Here is a 20,079-nt window from a genome sequence, read left to right on the forward strand (position 1 = left end):
TCTTCTTCTTCTTCTTCTTCTTCTTCTTCTTCTTCTTCTTCTTCTTCTTCATAGGGAGCCACACTCTGTGCTTTGCACGTTATTTTATTTTGTTCTTTAGGATTTAATAGATATGGGGATATATTATTATCTCATTTATTTCTCATACTAGCCTACTGTTTACTAGCTCCATCTTTCAAAGGAGGAACTTGAGGCCCAAAGAAGTTAAGTAACTTGCCCAGGGTCACACAGTAAGCTCAGAGCTGTGATTTTCCTGCAGGAATCTGGCTCCAGGGTGTGTAAATTCCAACTACAGCTGCCCTTCACAGTAAACCCTGCAGGAACCCTCACCACAGCCTCTGAGAAAGGATGTGTTTCTTCCTTGCCCTTCTCATTTCCTTCCGCGTCTGAGCACCAGAGACTGCTTTGGATAAATGTTCGCTGAGTAAATAAAGGTAGCAGTATTATTATTTTAAGTTTACAAGAAAAAATGGCAGCTCCAAAAAGCTAAGTAAGGCAGAGTAAAACCACTCAGGATTCAAAGTCGAGTCTGTCTGCTCTTAAAGCCCATGGCATTGGCCATTCTCACAGTGCACGTAATCGCTCTGTACCTTCACCGTGGAATTCTTATAGAGTGCATTACAATTTATGTACCTGTGAACCATTCTCTGAGAACTTTTTCTAGGGGGAGGGTGGGGAGATGCGGTTGGCCAGCGGAGTCATTTTGCTCTTGGCATTCTGGTACCCCAGATTTGCAACAGAGAGCACTGGCAGAGGTCTGTTAAAGATGTTGTAATATGAGAGCACAATGAGTGACTTAAACAATAATGCTTTTGGGCGCCTGGGTGGCTCAGTTGTTAAGCAATTGCCTTTGGCTCAGGTCTTGATCCTGGAGTTCTGGGATCCAGTCTCCCTTTTGGGGTTCAGCTCCATGGGGACTCTGCTTCTCCCTCTGACCTTCCCACCCCCCATGCTTTCTCTAGTGCATGTGAGCTCTCTCTCTCAAATAAATAAGTAAAATCTTAAAAAAAAAAAAAAAGTTAAAAAAAAACACAATGCCTTTCAAACCTTTTCTTTGCTTTTTTACAAAGGAAGGGCTACAGTCAGCGATGAGGTCATTTTTATTCTATCACTTGAACTTTTGCTTGAGAAAAACATTAACAAGCATCTCCTTCCAGAAATCTTGCCATTTGTTTAGTCATGGGGACCCTGCAGCCATCTGCTACTCAGCTGCCCGGGTTGTTTATTCATACTTTTGCCCATTCATCTGTTTCGTGTTTCCTTTTGTCCATTTCTCACTTAAGATAAACAGAAACCTGTCAGCGTGTGACGAAAGCCAAGCCCCAGACTCTGTGCGTAGTGAGAATACGCTATTTGTCGGTGGGGGGGGGGGGAGCAGAAGGGGAAGGAAGAAAACCCACTTGCTGGTTCTTAAAAGGCAGAAGATCATTTTAAATTTCTCATTATGTCTTCCTCTTGTAGCTGACCTTTGCCATGCCCTTTGGATTATAAAAAAAGGAGGAGTGTGACATGGAGTTGTTCCAGCCATGCAGACCTTGCAACACAATTACTCCTTTTCTTATCATTTAAAGAATTTTTGATTATTTCACCTGGGTAGAAAGTCTGCTTTGCCATCTCAGACAACATGTTTGTAGAAATGCATAGGTTTTGCAAGAAAAGAGATACCATTCTCTTAGAAACTCAGAAATGCAAGGGAAGATATTACTAATTCCTCACCTTCCATTTCTCGTCACTTTGAATCGATTCCTTCCAATTATGTGTCATAAGTGACAGAATGCCCGAACCTAAATGGCTTACCCAAAATGAAATTAATTATCCCTAATACCAGAAAAGTCCCAAGGTGGACTGATCTCACAAAAGACTTGAGCAGGACTTGCATGAAATTGCTAGGGCCTGGTTTCTTCTGTCATTCATCCCTGTGCCCTTTGTGCAGGGGGTAGGTGTGGGTCTCCTTGTCCCGTACTTCATACAGTGGCCAAGTGGAGATGTGAGTTTCAGTGACACCTTCCCAGGGACACTGCAAAGGAAAAGGACTTACCCCTTTCAGTTCCAGAAGCTTCAGCAGATATCTCCTCATCATTCTCTGACTTTGATGGTGACATATCCATTCTCCAACCCACCACTGAGGCCAGGGGACGCCAAGGTACTGATTGGCCAGGATGCAATCCTTGACAACTCTGAACCTTGGGTTGGAGGATGGAAAGGTGAGTTTACCCTACTGGAAGTCTGTAGGAGATCCCCATAGATAATCGGTAGCTACTGACCCCAGAAGGGCAAACAGACAAGAAACAAAATATCCAGATGGTTAACTGAGTAATGGTACCTGCATACTATGGGAAATTACTCAGTCATAGATTTTTTAATATGATAACATGAAAATCAAACAAGATGCATCTGATGACCTAGTTATGTAAGAATCAATACATCTCAATATTAACGTAAATAATTACTAATATTAAACATATTAATATCTTAATATAAAATAACTGGAGGAGATGTGACAGGGAGTTAGTTACCTTGTGGTATCCACTCTCCCTTTGCTCTTCTTCCTTGGGAAAAACAAAACAAAACAAAAAGTAAGAACGGAAACAAGCAGAGAGAACACTGTATTTATTTTCACACATGCTTGAGAACTTGGAATGAGAGAAACATCAGTTATAAGGACTGTAACAAACCAGCTAAAGGAGAAGCCATTTACTCAGCTCCAACCAGATATGACCACTAAGGAATACAGCCTAGTTTCTAGAACTCACCTTTTAAGAGAAACCAGGAATGAGATTTTTTATGTGGATTCTCCTCCTTTTTATACGAATGGCTACTAACTCAGTCAGTCTGTACAGAAAGCCATTCCTCTGTAAGGACTTCTAGCACCTTTCACCATAAGAGTAACAGGTTGAATATGCAAAAAAATAAAAGGAAGTACCTACCTCTATACCAATATCTACTTTACAATGAGAGGATTGATCAATGTAGTTAGACCTACTCTACACAAACTACAAAGAAAAGAGATGCTATTAATATCTTATAGTCATTATCCTCTATTGAACCTTACTTTACACAACCTCTAGGAAGATAGTCTAAGATACTTTCTCTAAAATCAGTCAAATGAAGATCTGACCTTTATAATTCTCTCCCAGTGAGTTCCTTCTTGGGCCTCAAACAGGATCAAATCAGTACCTAAACCTCTGGTATGATTTTCAAATGTCTTTATGGGGGCCACGTAGGGGATATTGATTTCTTAAGTTAAATCATAGCCCCCTCAGCTCAATTCCCAAGACCTATGTTAATTCCCTAGTTCAATAAGTATGGTTGGAGTGGAAATTGCTATATTTTCCAGAGCTCCAGATGTATGAGAAGAACAACTCAGAGATTCAAGCAGATTGGAAAACCCACCTGTCTGTTTTGGGTAGCCTATCAAGTGGGTCATCTTAGTCTTAAGGAAATTCTTTATACAATTGTTTAAAATCATGAAGTCATTAGTTACCTATAAAATTTCATACTTTCACTGAAGTTCCAGGTCTAGACTGAAATGTGCTATATAACTTTTGCGACTAGTGGGTATGGCTGGTGCCTTGAAGCAGCTTGTACAGCTAATAAGGAGTGTCTCATATTACACAGGTGACTGGGCTCAGGTGGACAGAGATTCATTTTGTGTTACATGCCTGCACAGCTCTGGATCCTCAAGCATGAGATGAAGTGTAGGTACCTCCCCTCAGGAGGCCCATAGTTTGGCAGCACCTCAGAAAGTAATATCCCTTCTTCTCAGCAAACATCCCAACCATCAGCTGGCCTACCGTCCCTTCTAGGGGACCACCTTCTCCCAGAAGCTAGGAGATACACCAAGAAGAAAGAACCAGACCACTAGAGCTTCAGTAGGCTTCCAGATATTTTGGGACTTCTGACAGAGTTCTAGAAAGAGTTCCCATTTTAACATTTACCTGAGGAGGACAGATGGCTAGAGAATATCATTCTTCAGAGTTGGGCACCTAGGAAGACTCTACTTCTTTGCTGTCAGTGAACTAACTTGTGGGGAAAATAAACTCAGATCTGTTGGCCCTCAGAAAACAAAAGGCTTGTGACTGAAAGGATTCACCTTGTTTATTTGGTCATTTTTTTCACAGTCCATTTATCTAACAAATATCTGTGGAGCAGCCACGTGTGCCTCTGGAAATCCTCTCCACTGATTTAAAGGAGGCTCTTCTGTTTTACTTCTCTTGCCCTTCTCTGTCCCTTCTTATACTTCCTCTTTACCTTGCCTTGTTTGTCACGTCAGCATTGGGTTGGCCTCTGTTGTAGCTACATTACTCCCCATTAGACTACTTCTTCTGCCAGTTCTGCTTTTCTCACTCCCAGCTCCCTTAGAGATGCCCCTATAAGCACACCCCAGTGAATGTAAAATAAAGCACACAGATCTCCATCTCAGGGTCTATTTCCAGGGGTGTGCTGTCTGTCACAAAGTCTCTTCACGAATTGACCTAAGCTGTTCTTTCTTCCCCAACTGCAGGTCCATTTTCACTTACTCAAAATGAATCCTGATATAGGAAACAAAGGGAAAAGAAAAAAAAAATTAATTTCCTGGCTGCCTACAACCCATTGAGAAGTCCTGGAAACAGGCAGAGCGACCTTCCTCCGGGAGCTCAGCTGCCTCCATGTGAATACTTTGCTAAGGGCAAAAGGCGATCTTAGCTTGACATTATCCCCACTCTCAGGATCCTGTAAGTCTTCTTTAACATATAAAAATTCCTTTAAAACATCCTTTATTTCTACCCCCAAGATACATGTTGGCAATCATCCCCCAAGCATACGCCCACAGAAACCCATCTGAAGTGCCTCATGACTAAGGTTTTATTAGACAGTAATAAATGACCTTTTCCCAACAATAGCTAGCTCCCTCAAAATCCTAGAAACCTTGCTTCCAAAATTCCTTAAAGACCTTCGATATCCCTAACCCTCTCCCAACTTGAAAGCATATAGTGGGCCACTCCTCATGACTCCAGTGCAGCTCTTTCTGCTCATGGGTCCTGTCCCTGTCCTTTCATAAAACCACCTTTTTTCACTGAAGATGTCTCAAGAATTCTTTCTTGGCTGTTGGCTCCGTACCCCAATATTTCCTACATCAAATCCCACCTCTCCTGCCACTCCATCCATGAGGCCTTCCTACTTGGATGTAATCTATTTCCTCTGAACTACAGATTGTATTACTACCCCCTTTTAATGATATTTATAATTCCTATTTTATTTAATGTCTATGTCTCATTTCTTTTATTGCAATGAATATTCTTGGAGGTCAGTGCCTATGTGCTTCATTCTTTTCTTTTCTTTTTCTTTTTTTTTTCTTAATTATTTTTATTAAAATATAATGTGTTATTTGCCCCAGGTGTACAGGTCTGTGAATCATCAGGTTTACACATTTCACAGCACTCACCATATCACCTAACCTCCCCAATGTTCATAACTCAACCACCCTATTCCTAACCTCCCACCCCCAGCAACTCTCAGTTTGTTTTGTGAGATTAGGGGTCTTTTATGGTTTGACTCCTTCCCGATCTTATCTTGTTTCATTTTTTTCCTTCCCTACCCCCTAAACCCTGCACCCTGACTCTCAAATTCCTCCTATCAGGGAGATAATATGATAATTGTCTTTCTCTGATTGACTTATTTTGCTCAGCATAATACCCTCTACGCAGCCATCAAAAGAAATGAAATCTTGCCATTTGAGATGACATGGATGGAACTAGAGGGTATCTGCTTCATTCTTATATTTCCAAAGCCCCTGGCACAGTGCTATTGTTGTCAAAGTGGGGCAGGATGAAATCCAAAGCCGACTGTCTGTTTTGTATAACAAATGGTCACCTTTAATCCTTTCTCCTGCTACTGTCCTCAATTTAAAATTATTGAGAAAATAAGGTTTCAGTTATATGATAGATAAAATCCAGAGTTGAATTATATTTATGTTCATATTCATATTTATATTAGATTATATAGCCATGTACAGCAAGCAAAATTCCATAATGCCAAGCCACCTGGTCAAGCTGCTAGGGAGACCAGGGCACTCAAATGGGAATAATGATAATTATGACACTCACAATGACTGTGGATATTGTCCACTATTACCCCTTAGGAAGTGGTCACTACTAGCTATGTAATATACTGAATTACATGTATTATCTAACTTGATCCTCACGACAACTTTATACCATAAATACCATTAAGGTCAACTGAAAAAAAAAAAAAAGGAAACTCAGGAAAAATCAACAACTTACTCTTACCCATGGTTATATAATTAATGAAGGCACACAGCTGCATCAAATCCTATCAACAATACTCTTGCCCTTCTCCCCCTGTGATAGAACCACTCAATGAGTGCTGAATCAGTTTAAACATGGAATTCCTCTAGGAATGTCTCCACATGATACATTCCAGGTTCTGTCAGGAACATCCAGGGGCACAGCACTTAGCACCCAGCCATTGCTGACTTCATGGCACCTGGAGCTCTAGTATAGGATCGTAACTACGGCTGGGACTCATGCTGGGAAATGTAGGAAGCTCATCAAACCATGTTATACTTTAAGTCTTCATTTGGGATACCAGAGTCTGGCATTCACCATGAGATCTCACTCCTATCAGGTGTCCTATCATTCTAAGAAACTATTTGTTGAATAGTTAAGTTCCTAAAATAGTCTCAGGGTTATTCTTGGCATTTGAGTGTATGGTGGTGAACAAAATGAACACATTCTATTGTTCACTACTTTCATCCCAACACTAGACTATAGCCTAGAAAATTCTAACTGCTCAATAAACACTTGTTGAATGAGGAATGAATGCATGAATAAATGGATTTCTGCTTTAGCTCCTTGACTTTACATCTTCCCCTTCTTACTCATGTAGCTCATGTTTTTGGATCCCAAATTTTGGTAAATAAGTCTTTCTTCCTGGGCCAACATTCCTAAAGCTCTCCTCATCCCCACCCCATTCTTTGACCAGCCCAATGGTTGGCTTAATTTTTATTTTTCAGTTCCTGCTAGAGGGTGCCAACCAGTATTAAGTGATTGTACCAGTCAGCTTAGGCTAAGTTATGCTGTGGTAACAGCTGACCCCAGTATCTCAGTGTTTAGGAAAACAAAGATAAGTTTATTTTTTCATTCACATGAATGGCTGCTTATCAGGTACAGCTTTACTCCAGAAGCAGCATATCTGAGATACATTAATATCAGTTCTATAGCAAAGGGAGATGACAGAGTCACCAAATATCTTTTAGAGCTTCTGCCTGAAAGGGATGTTCATCACTTTTATACCCATTCATCAGCCAAAACAATTCATGTGACCAAACCTCAATTCAAGCTTTAGATTAGTACAGTCTTTCCATAGAAAGGGACATCATGAGTCATGTGACCAAGCCTAATGTCAGGGAGACAAGGACTTGTAACCCTTCCACATGAGGGGCAGTGAATCAAGCCATGTCAAACTGGCCCTTGCCACCTGGAAACCTACCTGGATATTCTACCTCTAAGTTACTGGAAACCTGACTAGATTAGAAATTAAAGTGATCTTTGAAAGCCTCTTTGATTGAAGAAGGCATGTAGTAGTGTCTGAGATACCCTGGAAACTACTCATCACACAAGGATATTCCAAGAGCATTGTCTTATCATCTAAAGCTTGAAACTGATGACCTTCAGACTTCCTTTCAACGCCAGGTTCTGTGTAAAAGAAAAAAGGCCCGAAAGTCTTTGGAGAACACTCAGTAGTAGAGGTCACTTTTACTTTGTGGCCATGACTTTAACATCCTTTAAAGGATAAATATGAAATATGGGAAGAGGATAAATCGAGGACATTCAGGATTATTCTGAAGCCAGAAGAAGCAAAGCATCCATGTTAAACAGTTTGTAACTGTCTTCATATTGGAAAACTCCCTGGTAATGGTTGCTCTTTGTGACTATGTAATTCTCAGCAGCAAAGCAACACACAAGACCAGCAGCCTTATTTATTAATTAGGATTGCCCTCTCTTTTGAGGTTTACCTCACTGCTACTAAAAAAAAAATGGCTATCTGGTCATTTTAAAATCTAAAATATGGCTTTAATATGGAGTTTTGGTGGCTTTCTGTTTCTGTGGTGTAGAAAATTGGAATTTAAGCTATCCCAAACCAATGGATAAAAGGTATATAAAGACAAAAGAGGATGAGTAGAGAGGTTCATAGAAAGAGCTAAAAGTGAAGCAAGTCAGTGAAGAGGGTTACTGTGTTTTTCCTGGCATTATTTTTATGAAGAATTCCAGAAATCTCTATCTTTCATTAAAATGAGATCTAACTCCAGCTCATGTCCCTCTTGCCAGCTTCATGGATCCCTGAGAGCCAAGGTTGGCATCCTCAGACAAAGGTGTGATACCATATCGGGAGGTTGTAGGCATGGCCTGGCAGGAGAGGGTCCCATGTCTGCCAACTTATCAGGCCTTGAACACATCACACTGTGACTGAAGTAGCCTGACTTCAGCATGCCAGCAGGAGCAACAACTGTGCACCATCAGGTGTGAACAGATTACTTATTAGGTCAACCTCGTGCCATGGCTCAGTCAGAAAAAAACTGGGAGTGTGGAACTTGATTGAGTTGGACGGTACAGTCTCAGAAACAGGTACAACTTTTTGTAAGAAATGTTTCAAATGACCTCCTCATGCCCTATCCCATTTGACTACAAATCAAATCCCTGCTTTAGATTTGCTCATGTTCAAACTTCCCAGAAAATATTCAGTCAAATGTCTATTGACATCACGTGAAAGATGATTATGAACTGACTTTGAAACTCTAACATAGCACACCTAAAACCCAAAAATGAATTTCATTCCTTTCAAAGTAGCTGCCATCATTCTACTTACTTAAAATGCTGCCCTCTGTAACACTAGACAAAGGGTCTCATTTACTGGGTCACAACCAGAAAATGGGGAATAATTAAAAACTCTTTAAACTTTGTATGACTAGTCAGGCATAAAGGAGGCTTTCTCCATTTTCTTATACCAGCCATGTCCCATTTTGATGCATAAGATAAACTCACTGAAGAATGATCTTAGCCCCGGGGCACCTGGATGGCTCAGTTGGTTAAGTGTCTGCCTTGGGCTCAGGTCATGATCCCAGAGTCCTGGGATCCAGTCCAGGCTCTCATCTCCGCAAGGAGCCTGCTTCTCCCTCTCCCTCTGCCACTTCCCCGATTGTGCTTTCCCTCTCTCAAATAAATAAATAAAATCTTAAAAAAAAAAAAAAATGATCTCAGCCCCGTAACTGATTCTCATGTTAGAAAAGAATTGCACAAGTTTATGTCCACCTCTTATTTTTCTACTCTAAATTCTCTTACCCAGTTGATAATATTGCATTCATTCTTTTGCTCATTCATTAGGTAAATCTCTATTGAGGCCGTATGTTGTGCCCGGAAAGGTGCTACATGGCTCTTTGCTTACAGAACTTACCTCCAGGGGAGGGCAAACAAGAAAATTGATCATAGAACAGGATGAAGGAGTCAACTGTTAGTCAGTCTGATAGATGGAGGCAATGAATGTAGCTGGGTGGAAAGTGTTCTAGGAGTAGAAATGTCTTGTCCAAAAGGCACAAATGAAACAATAGCTGACAGGCCAGGATTGGGCAGAGGAGAGAAAAGGGAGCATTGAGCAGAGGTAGTAACATGGGCAGACATGGCAAGGCTTGGCCTGGTAGGGAATTTAAAAGCCTCTGGAGTATAAGGTACATGGGGAGAGAGTGAAGGACAGAGTTGGCCGCAAAATGAAGTGTTTGCAAAAACCAAATCTACCCTCCAAAGCCTACTTCTTCCCTTCTTACCTATCCATTTGATTCTCGGCTAATGCCGCTTCTTGCTTAGAATCTGACTCCTGCCTTCCAACTTCTCTCCCTCCTACTGCACCTCTTCTTTCCCTAATACCCATTCTCCTCCGTATTTAGAGGATTCTTGTTAAAATCTACTCGATGATGAAGTCCCTGCAAAAAGTCCGGCACTGACTCTCAGCCTTTAAGACAATATGCAAATAGTTAAGTGTGGCTGAGGAACATCTTGATTTACCTCTCTAAATCAGTTTCCCAAAGCCTCCTCTGTATGATATCAGTTCCTAGGGACTTAATAAGGAACATTCAAGGAGAAAAATAAATTTTAAGGTAAAACAAATTTGGAGAACACTAGGGAAAAGCTACAGATTTCCTTAGCACAGACCTTGACATAAAAATATGTTCTCGAATCTCTAAGAAAGGAATATGTTGAGGCACCTGTGTGGCTCAGTGGGTTAAAGCCTCTGCCTTCGGCTCACATCACGGTCTCAGGGTCCTGGGATTGAGCCCCACATCTGGCTCTCTGCTCAGCAGGGAGCCTGCTTCCACCTCTCTCTCTGCCTGCCTCTCTGCCTACTTGTGATCTCTATCAAATAAATAAAATCCTAAAAAAAAAAAAAAGAAAGAAAGAAAAGAATATGTCATTTGGTGCTTCTCTACTTTGGGAACCTTGACTTGTGTAATCCTGACTTGGGTGGAGAGTTCCTGTACAAGTGTGCACACACACTCACTTGCACACACACACACAAATCTTGAGATTATCTCTTGGTGCTGCCCATATTCTGGTAGGCAGAATGTCTCCCAGTGATGCTCAACATTCTTATCCCCAAAACAAAAAGAACTTTGCAGATGTGATTCAGTTACGGACCTCGAGAATGGGAGACTATTATGGATTATGTGGGGGTGGGAGGTAGCAGTTTGACCACAAGAGCACTTGAAGTAGAAAGTTGTCTCAGCCTGGAGGAAGAAGAGGAAGGCAAGTTGGGAACTCTGAGAGATTCCAAGCATGGGAATGATTTGATGTTCCATTGCTGGTTCTGAGATGTAGGGAATCATGTAGAAGAACTGGAGAGAGGTTTTTAGGAGCTAAAGGTGACCCTGGCTGACAGCCAGCAAGGAAATGGGGCCCTCAGTCTTACACAGAAGAAGCAGGATGCTGCCAACAACCTGACTAAGCTTGGAAGTGGCCTCCTCCCCAGAGTCTCCGGAAAGGAGCTCGGCCCAGCCAATTTTTAATATCATCCCTGTGAGACTCTTAAGTAGCGCACACAGCTGAGGCACACTGACCTGACTGACAGAGCTGGGAGATAGGAAATTGGCCTGGTTGGAAAATGTTGTTTGAGGTAATCTGTTATGGCAGCAATAAAAAACTACTCTGCGTTCATCTCTCATCACTGCCTGCTTATGCTCTGCACACCATTCATATTGCCCTGCCTGTGATCCCTAGAAACAGATGTTCTCTCAAGTGTCTTGGATTGGATCACTATGCCTGGAATGCCCTTTCTTTTACTTCTCATCTTTCCAAGACACAGCCACTAATCCTCACTTCTTACCCTGCCTGCTCACCAAGGCATGACTGCTAACTCCATTAAGTCTTGGTCAAAGTAAGCTTCATCTGCTCCAGCATCCCTGGCCTTCCCATGTGATCCTATCACTCCACGTTCACATGTCTGCTTCTTCTAGAAGGCCTTGAGAACAAGTTGTTAAATTAATTTAAAAAGGAGGCCATAATACCGACGTGGCTCTCATGCCCAGGCAGCCTAGGTAAGCAAGCTCAAGTCTAAGTCTGTAAATACCTCAAGGTCACAAAATCAAAACCTTAAGGACAATCACAATTCTGGATTGCTGCTGCCTGAATTGAATTGTTTTTTTTTTTTTTCAAATACATTCTTACAATTGATAATATGAATATGCTTCAGTTTATCTTTTAACAAAGGACAATATTTTATCTATCTTTTCATTTCTAGCATCAGTCCATCATAGAAGAGGTGATCAGCAAATGTGTAGAATTGATGAATCTCCATAAAGATAACTAGTTAACAGCTTACATTATGAGGTTGAGCCTCAAAAATAAATGTGGTCTGGAAACAGACCTGGGGCACCTCAATACAGAGGGCCCCTTTGAAGAGCATCGGTAGCCCAGCTCACCCAAACACAGAGGAGGAGGGTAATATTTTTGAATTTTTGAAAAATATTTTCCAAAGTATTTTTAGTCCCTGCAAATTTTGTTGTCCTAAGATTCCTTTCTCATTAAATGAAGTCCATCCATTTCTTCAAGGAGAGGGGCAACAGAACCTAGAGGAAAGTGCCCTTACTTTGTTCTGAGTTGATTATTAGACTTGATCTGGTCCATAGAGAGGCAAGAGAACTGAAATCGGGGCTCTGTAGAGAGGGAAAGGGATTTTCTAAACTCCAGAAGCTTTCCATATCAAGAGCAGAGCTTTCAGTCTGAGCATTTAGTTTTAACATAAGCTTCATAATATGAAGCTGGTCTAGAGACATTTTGGTAACTTGTTTCATATCTAAAAAAGAAGGGAGTCCAGCGGGTGCAGTGACCACCAAACCCATACTTTCTTCCATTAACTCACATTGTCTTGAAAGAATGTATTGCTTCTGGGAGTAATGATTTCCCTGTCACTGGCCACATGCAAATGGAACCTTAGTGGCCTTTTTGCAGAGTGATGGAGGGAAGATTTGACCAGGAACAAGCAGCTCTTCAGGTGAACTTTCAAGTGAAGTCCAATCCTTAGATTCTACGGTGCTAGGAGAAGGTTGGTTTCCTTATTTTATTTTATTTATTTATTTATTTATTTTAAATTTATTTATTTCTTTTCAGTGTAACAGTATTCATTGTTTTTGCACCACACCCAGTGCTCCATGCAATCCGTGCCCTCTCTAATACCCACCACCTGGTTCCCCCAACCTCCCACCCCCTACCCCTTCAAAACCCTCAGATTGTTTTTCAGAATCCATTGTCTTTTCCTTATTTTAAATTGAGCTTCGGGCACGCCCGGGTAGCTGAATCTGTTAAGCATCCCATTCTTGATTTTGGCTCAGACTATGGTCTCAGGGTTGTGAGATTAAGTCCCACAATAGGCTCTGTTCTGGACGTGGAGTCTGGTTAAGATTCTTCCTCTCTGCCCCTCCCCTGTCACTTGTGCATGCGTGCGCTCTCTCTCAAAATAAATAAAGAAAATGAAAATAAAAATAAAAAAATAAAAATGAATTCCAATGTTGAAACTGCCTCACATTTAAGTTAAACTGATTTCTGATACACTCTGGATAATTCAATCATCCATTCAACAAACAGAAGAGACTAGACACAGGAATTGTTTGAAACAAGCAGCAGTTTAACCCAAAAGCAACAAATGGTTTATGTGATTACTCTTTCCCCAATAAAGAGAATGAAATCTGGGCATACAAATACCATTTACATTGGAATTCTATATAACTACTTTAAAAATAAATTATATATATAATTTTTTATATTTGTATATTCAATATATTTACATGATGCAATATCCACAATCACCATGAAAAAAGCACATTGAAAAGTAGTATGTGAGGCATAATTCTGTTTTTAATTTAAAGTCATCTCTCATCCTATAAAATATCAGTAGAAACCTGGGAAGAATACACGCCTACCAGAAAGACTTAGCTAAAGTGTGGTGATTTCAGAAAAGTGGAAGTAGAGTAGGAAATGAAGGAATTGTTTTCATTTATACTTATATTTACATATGTAAAACCAAATTGTTGTGTTTTTAGCCATGAGCTATTGATGTTCTAATTTTTTTTTCTAATAAAAATGCATGTCCACAGCTAGTACAGTTAGTTGGTTTCCAAGTGAAGCAAAAGTGATGCTAAAATACCCTCATGTTCTAGAGCTGCAGACTCCTTAGGGAGATTCTGGGATCTCTCCCCGACTCCCAGGGCCATTTCTAGGACCACAGGTCTCTAATCCCTCCCCACTTTTTTTTTTTTTTTTAAGATTTTATTTATTTATTTGAGAGAGAGAGAGTGTGTGAGAAAGAATATGAGCAGGAAAAGCAGGAAGAGGGGGAGGGAGAGGGAGAAGCAGTCTCCCTGATGAGGACTTGCTGCTCAAGGGTCCTGGGCTGGATCCCAGGACCCTAGGATCATGACTTGAGCTGAAAGCAGACACTTAACCAATTGAGCCACCCAGGCACCCAGGTCTCCAATCCCTTTTGTGAAAGATGCTCCAAGTTTCACAGGGAGGGGATCCTTGTGCTTAATGGGTGTGTCTTGGGTCTCAGCTCCACAGCTCTGCAAGAGCTCTGTAGGCACAGAACAGGCAATTTCTATGAAAACAAAAATGGAAAGGATGGCAGGCAGGCCCAGGTGCCATCCAGCAGGGATCCCTGGGACCCCAGGACAGCCAGGGGAATGCAGACTCAGGGGAGGGCTATTTTCCAGGAGAGCCTATTTGAATTAAAAAGGACAGGGGCTGAAGGCAACATGCTTGGAGAAAAGGGGAGAGAAGCCAGCTGCTGGTGAAGAGTATAATTCAATACAGCAGGTGTTGTTTTTTCCCTCTCAGGCAAGACAATCTGGAGGGTATTCAAACTCAGTAAGGAAACACTATGAAAAAAGCAAACAAAACCAGAAATCACTGAAGGAAGAGTCTACAATGAAGTCAGTCTTTGTAGAGCGCCTGGGGGAGCCTACTTGCAGGAAGTTCTACTCTGGACTCAGGAGGAAAACAGGGTGCCTGGGTGCTGGAGGGAACATAGGTCAGCAGCAAGGTCAGGGGAAAAAGCCTGGAGAACACGTCGTTCTGATCTTCTTGAGCAATGCAGAATTTGACAACTCTGTAGTAATTATCATTACTAACACAAAAAGCTAATTCAAATGACCTCCAGAAAGACAAAGAGACATTTTTCAAAGGACATGCAACATATAACCATACTGCTCCTGGAAGCTATTAGGTCCTTAAAGATGCTGGTACTTTCTCATAATGAACATGTTCTTGTGTTCAATCCCAGAAAAATACTTGTCAGCATCCAAAAGGCCAGGGGAAAACCCTTAATGGTGCTTTTCTTTAGGCTGGCTGACATTGCTTTCAGCCTGCCTTTCTTCTGTGATTTATCTCTGAGACCATGGGGGTTGATCGCAGTGACACGGGGAAGTATTCACTGTGGTTATCTGTTGGGGATCATCTGCCAGTAGACAGAATGTGGTGAACTGTGGTTTGTCAGAGCATCTGAGCTGACATTGGCCTGCTACAGACCACTGCAGGGCCCCTGGTTATTACATGGTTTGTCCTGGGAACTCTGAGCAGGCGTGGAGTTTGTGAATTATTTTCAAAGGTTATGAAGGAAGCTACCAATTTATTCCAAGGCTGTCAGAAAAGCTATCTCATTTCTTTGCCCAAACAATCCTCTTTTCTCTTGCAAGTCTTAAAAAAAAAAAATTGTAGGGGAAAAGAAGCCTTCCTTCAAACATGTTTTGAAAGTTAAATTCCTGTTGTTTTTGAGAGAAAAACAGTGATGGCTCCCCTGACCAAAGTCTGTGATTAATTATCCCATAGTGTTTTTGAGATACAGCATACTAAAAACGTTTCTATGGTAAGGAAATCTGGAGTTGTAGGGAGGGAATAGGGCAAATGGGAGAGAAATGCTAAAGAGGGGAGGTGGTTTGTGCCTGTGAAGGCATGCAGGACTAGTAACAAGCACAAAGAGGGAATAGCAAACCTTGCCTTCAGCATCCTCCTAGCTCCCCCTTTAACACCTGCGTCTTGGCACCTGCCTTTCTGGACCTCAGTTCCCTGTGCTATAAGCCTGTGAGCTTCTAACTGGGTGTGCTGGCCCCAGACTGCAAGAGCATCATAGGTCCACCTCCACCTGCTCTGTTACTATTCCCAGATGTACTCTGCCCCTTTAAAGAACATCCTTGAGGCCATATCAGCTCTATTTTGTGAGCCCCTTCTTCACAACCCTCTTTCACCCACCTTACCTTTCACCTGTGCCTGTGATTTGCACAAAGAACCTACCTTAGATCACACCCAAGGGTGGCAGGTCCTCATGATAGAGTCTGGACTGAGAAAGTAAATGACTCTGTTGCTAGTCTGGTGGCCTCCAAATCTCTCCCTTCAATGAAACAGAAGGACACTTTCTAATTTTAGATGATCAAACATCAAAAAAGTGTATTTGATGGTAGAGCACAGAAATTTTTGGCTTATAATCAAAGACTGTGACACTACTCTTAAAACAACTTCTGTGACCTTTTACTTACTTATTTGAACAAGTTTACTTGGCACTTACATCTCCAAAAACAAGAAAATGAAAATAGACTTGATGTGGAACTCTCAGTTGGGATCAGTAAAAAGTAATGTTCATGAATATACACAAGAAAAAAAGAGGAAAAATGCTCCCATTTATATAACTAAAATGCATTCCCAATAGCATTCTAATTTTATACTATTTATCAAAACAGCCTTTATTTTTGAGCAACTACATTTTGAAAGAAAATAATAATCAATCTGTAAGAATTTCAATATTTAGATTGTTATAGTTAGACTTCCATTCAGTCATTTATTCAACAAAGATTTACTGAACATGTGTGATTTCTGTGCTCTGTTCTCGATGCTGGTGATACAGCTTGAATTAACCAAACAATATCCCCAATGAAATGAGGGAGAGGCAGACAATAAATAAACAAACAAGAAAATATCTATACACTATGCCAAGAATTAAAACAGGCTAACATGATAAACATAAAGAGGGTGTCTAGTTTAGACAGGTCAGGGACATTTTCTTTGAAGAAGATGTTAAGGTCAGATCTGAACCATGAGGACATGGCCAACTAAAGATAAGGGGAAAGAATGTTCCAGGCAGACATAAGCTAATGCCGCTGTGGGCAGATAACAAGGTAAGTAAATTCGAGATAAGGACACAGAAGATGGCCAAGGTAGGAAGAATGGCAGGTTAAGTGGAGGCCAGAGGCAACTCATGGTGAGAATCGTAAGTCAAGGCAAGGATTTGGATATTATTCTAACTGAGGTTGGTAGCCTTGGAAGCAATTTAAGGATGTAAGTGAATTAATCTAATTTAGAATTATTTTTTAAAAGATCTCTCTGGCTTCTGGCTTCCAGAACCAATTGTGAGAAGACAAGCATTACAATATATAGTTATTAGGGAAGCAGCCAGAGTCTCTGTCCACAGTGGCAAGCAAAAGGTGAGAGTCCATGTACAGATGTGGTATATTTGAGAAATGGGTGGAAGGAAGAGACAGAGATTCTAATTACTTTATTTTTAAGGAAAGAAATTTGCTAACACAAATTAGCACCTAATTTTCCTTTTCACATGAACTCTTAATATAAAACAGAAGGCTTCACATTGAGTTTTCACTTAAGAAAGGATATTTGGAATTCTCTGTTCAACAGAGAATATAAATACCATCATGGCCCCTGGCTACGAGGAAGAGAAACTGACTTACCTCATACCTATTTTGTCTTTTCCTTGGTTTTGATTATGATGGATTCAACATACTGATTTCATACTGACAGAGTAAAATGTAGATAGAGTTTTAAAATTCTACAGTAGGAAATATTCACAAATTCAGTGATTTAAAGCAATGTGGAGATATTTTAATGAACTATTCCAGTGGCTTCTTCTGGATTGCCTCCTTCTGAATTGCTTCTGTGTGCCTTTATGGAATACATTTCAAGCCTAAAATCTACTTTCAAGCAAGAGCTGTTCTCTATCTAATATTTTTTAAATAAACTTTTCTAAAAGAATTTCTGTTCCTGGAATATATAGGAGCCCTAATCTCAGTAAAGCAGCAGGTTTGAGAAATTGTCTCCAGTGATCAGCGAGTAATTATAACACATAAATTAGCAGAGGAAGTGACCACCGTCAGGAAACACTGTTGGAGAGCAAGCCCAAGGCCTCAATACTTGGAAGCCTATGCAAACAGAATTTGGTGGGGGCAAGTGGGGAGTGAGGGGGGATAAACATTAATTTCTCTTGCAAATAAAGTTTCATCATCATGAAATATTCAAAGAGCAGGTCCTCTGGCAGCTGTTAGCTCTAGTGTACTGAATTGATATCAGCCCAGTGCAAACTCTCAATTGCTGCCTTCAAATTCATTAACTCCATGATGATATACCTGGATATTCAACCACAGGTAACACACACACACTCCTGTTTCACAGAGGTGAAGTTTTTCATTACATGTGGTGATCTAGTATGCTATCCCAAATTGCAAGAACTCTTTGACTCACAAAGTGGTGTTCAAGGGCACATGGATGTGGAATAGACAGAGGGAAGGAACGTCAATGGAGCTCTGGGAGGTAGGGATTCTTTACAAATTTCATTTATTTGTATCTTCTAGGAAAAAGGTGAGAAGATTTTGTTACCCCATTTTATGGGTTAAAAATACTCAGGTTTATGGGCACCTGGGTGACTCAGCCATTAAGCATCTGCCTTCAGCTCAGGTCATGATCCCAGCATCCTGGGATCAAGCCCTGCCTTGGGGTCCCTGCTCAGCAGGAAGCCTGCTTCTCCCTCTCCCACCCCCCCTGCTTGTGTTCCCTCTCTCACTGTCTCTCTCTCTGTCAAATAAATAAATAAATAAAATCTTAAAAAAAATACTCAGATTTAAAAATATTCTCATTTATAACACATTCCTTCTCATCTTAGACTCTCTTTACAAGTGCCTCACATATAAATAAACGCTTTGGAGTGGTCCAGCCGGATCATTCTCCAACCCCCAGTTTATCAAAAAGAAAAATCTTCCTTCTTTTAGCCCTGAGATTTTTATTCCCATTTATTTAGTTAGTTAGTTAGTTAGTTCAGAATTCAGGTCATGAAAATTTCCCAATTTCCTCCACAACAGAGCCATGTTTCCTTTTATAAACGTGTATTCGTATATTTGTGTATATACTCCTCCAAAGAGCAAACAAGCAAACAAACTTCCTCGTTTTCTTCAACTCTGCTGAGGCAGGGCACACCATGCCTTCTCTGGGGCTGCCTAGCCACTAGCCTTCCCTCCCCTTCTCTCAAACTCTTTCCTCTGATTGAAAAGCAAAGATCTGTGTAGAAGATCTTGCAGCTTTGAAGAAAGACTTTAAAGAGCAGTGTTCATATTTATCAGGAATTATCATTTAAGAATGAATAGTTACAGTAATATGAAATGTTAACCTCAAAATTATCTGCCCCCAGTATTTTCTAGATTCATATTTTTATAAACATTTGATTAGTTGTATAGCTCCATAAAAAATAATTCATTATACTTGCCCAGTTCTCTATATAAGAATTCTGGTTGTATTTTATACCAAAATTCATCTACTTAACTTGATTATCTAGAGAGAATTACCTTTTAGAAGTGTAGCAAAGCAAAGTAAAACCCATTTGCATAACATAAAAGCAGAACCAGATGAAATTTACCAAAGGATTATTAAATATTACTGGGGATGTGTGAGAAGTTTAACGCAATTAGAAACCTTCCAATAATTAGAGTAGATTGTAGAATTATTTTTAACAAACTAGGTATAAAAAAAGTTGTTTTTATTAAGTGAAATGCAATGCTCAGTTAGAAAAAATTAGCAGGCAGGGCACCTGGGTGGCTCAGTTGGGTAAGCAACTGCCTTGGGCTCAGGTCATGGTCTGGGAGTCCTGGGATTGAGTCCCATATCAGGGTTCACCTGCTCTGTGGGGAGCTTGCTGCCCCCTCGCCTTCTGCCTCCCACTGTCCCTGCTTGTGCTTTTTCTCTCTCTCTCTCTGTCAAATAAATAAATAAAATCTTTTAAAAAGGGAAAAAAATTAGCAGGCTGATTCACTAAAATAATCACTGTATATACATATATACCTCTCTCTTTAAGAAAGTATCATGTGCAGAGGGAGGAGTCAAGATGGTGAAATACCAGGCTGAGATGACATCAGATAGCAGGAGATCAGCTAGATAGCTTATCAAACCATTCTGAACACCTACAAATCCAACACGAGATCAAAGAGAAGAAAAGCAACAATTCTAGAAACAGAAAATCGACCACTTTCTGAAAGGTAGGACTGGCAGAGAAGTGAATCCAAAGTGACAGGAAGATAGACCGTGGCGGGGTGGGGGGGTGGGGGCTCCCAGCAAGCAACGGAAAAATGGAGCACAAAATCGGGACTTTTAAAAATGTGCTACAGGGGCGCCTGGGTGGCTCAGTGGGTTAAAGCCTCTGCCTTCAGCTCGGGTCATGATCCCAGGGTCCTGGGATTGAGCCCCTCATTGGGCTGTCTGCTCAAGCGGGGAG

General features: G+C 40.8%; 1 long non-coding RNA gene across 1 annotated transcript in view; it reads right to left on the reverse strand.

Moving 5' to 3' along the window:
- LOC132013119 (uncharacterized) overlaps positions 1-2,116 on the reverse strand; it is a 6,062-nt gene extending 3,946 nt beyond the window's left edge. Inside the window, exon 1 of the long non-coding RNA XR_009402880.1 lies at positions 2,039-2,116. This is a non-coding gene — a long non-coding RNA (uncharacterized LOC132013119). The remainder of the gene's footprint in view (positions 1-2,038) is intronic.
- Positions 2,117-20,079: the final 17,963 nt, after the last annotated feature.

Source organism: Mustela nigripes, chromosome 3, assembly GCF_022355385.1.
Source record: "Mustela nigripes isolate SB6536 chromosome 3, MUSNIG.SB6536, whole genome shotgun sequence".
NCBI lineage: Eukaryota > Metazoa > Chordata > Mammalia > Carnivora > Mustelidae > Mustela > Mustela nigripes.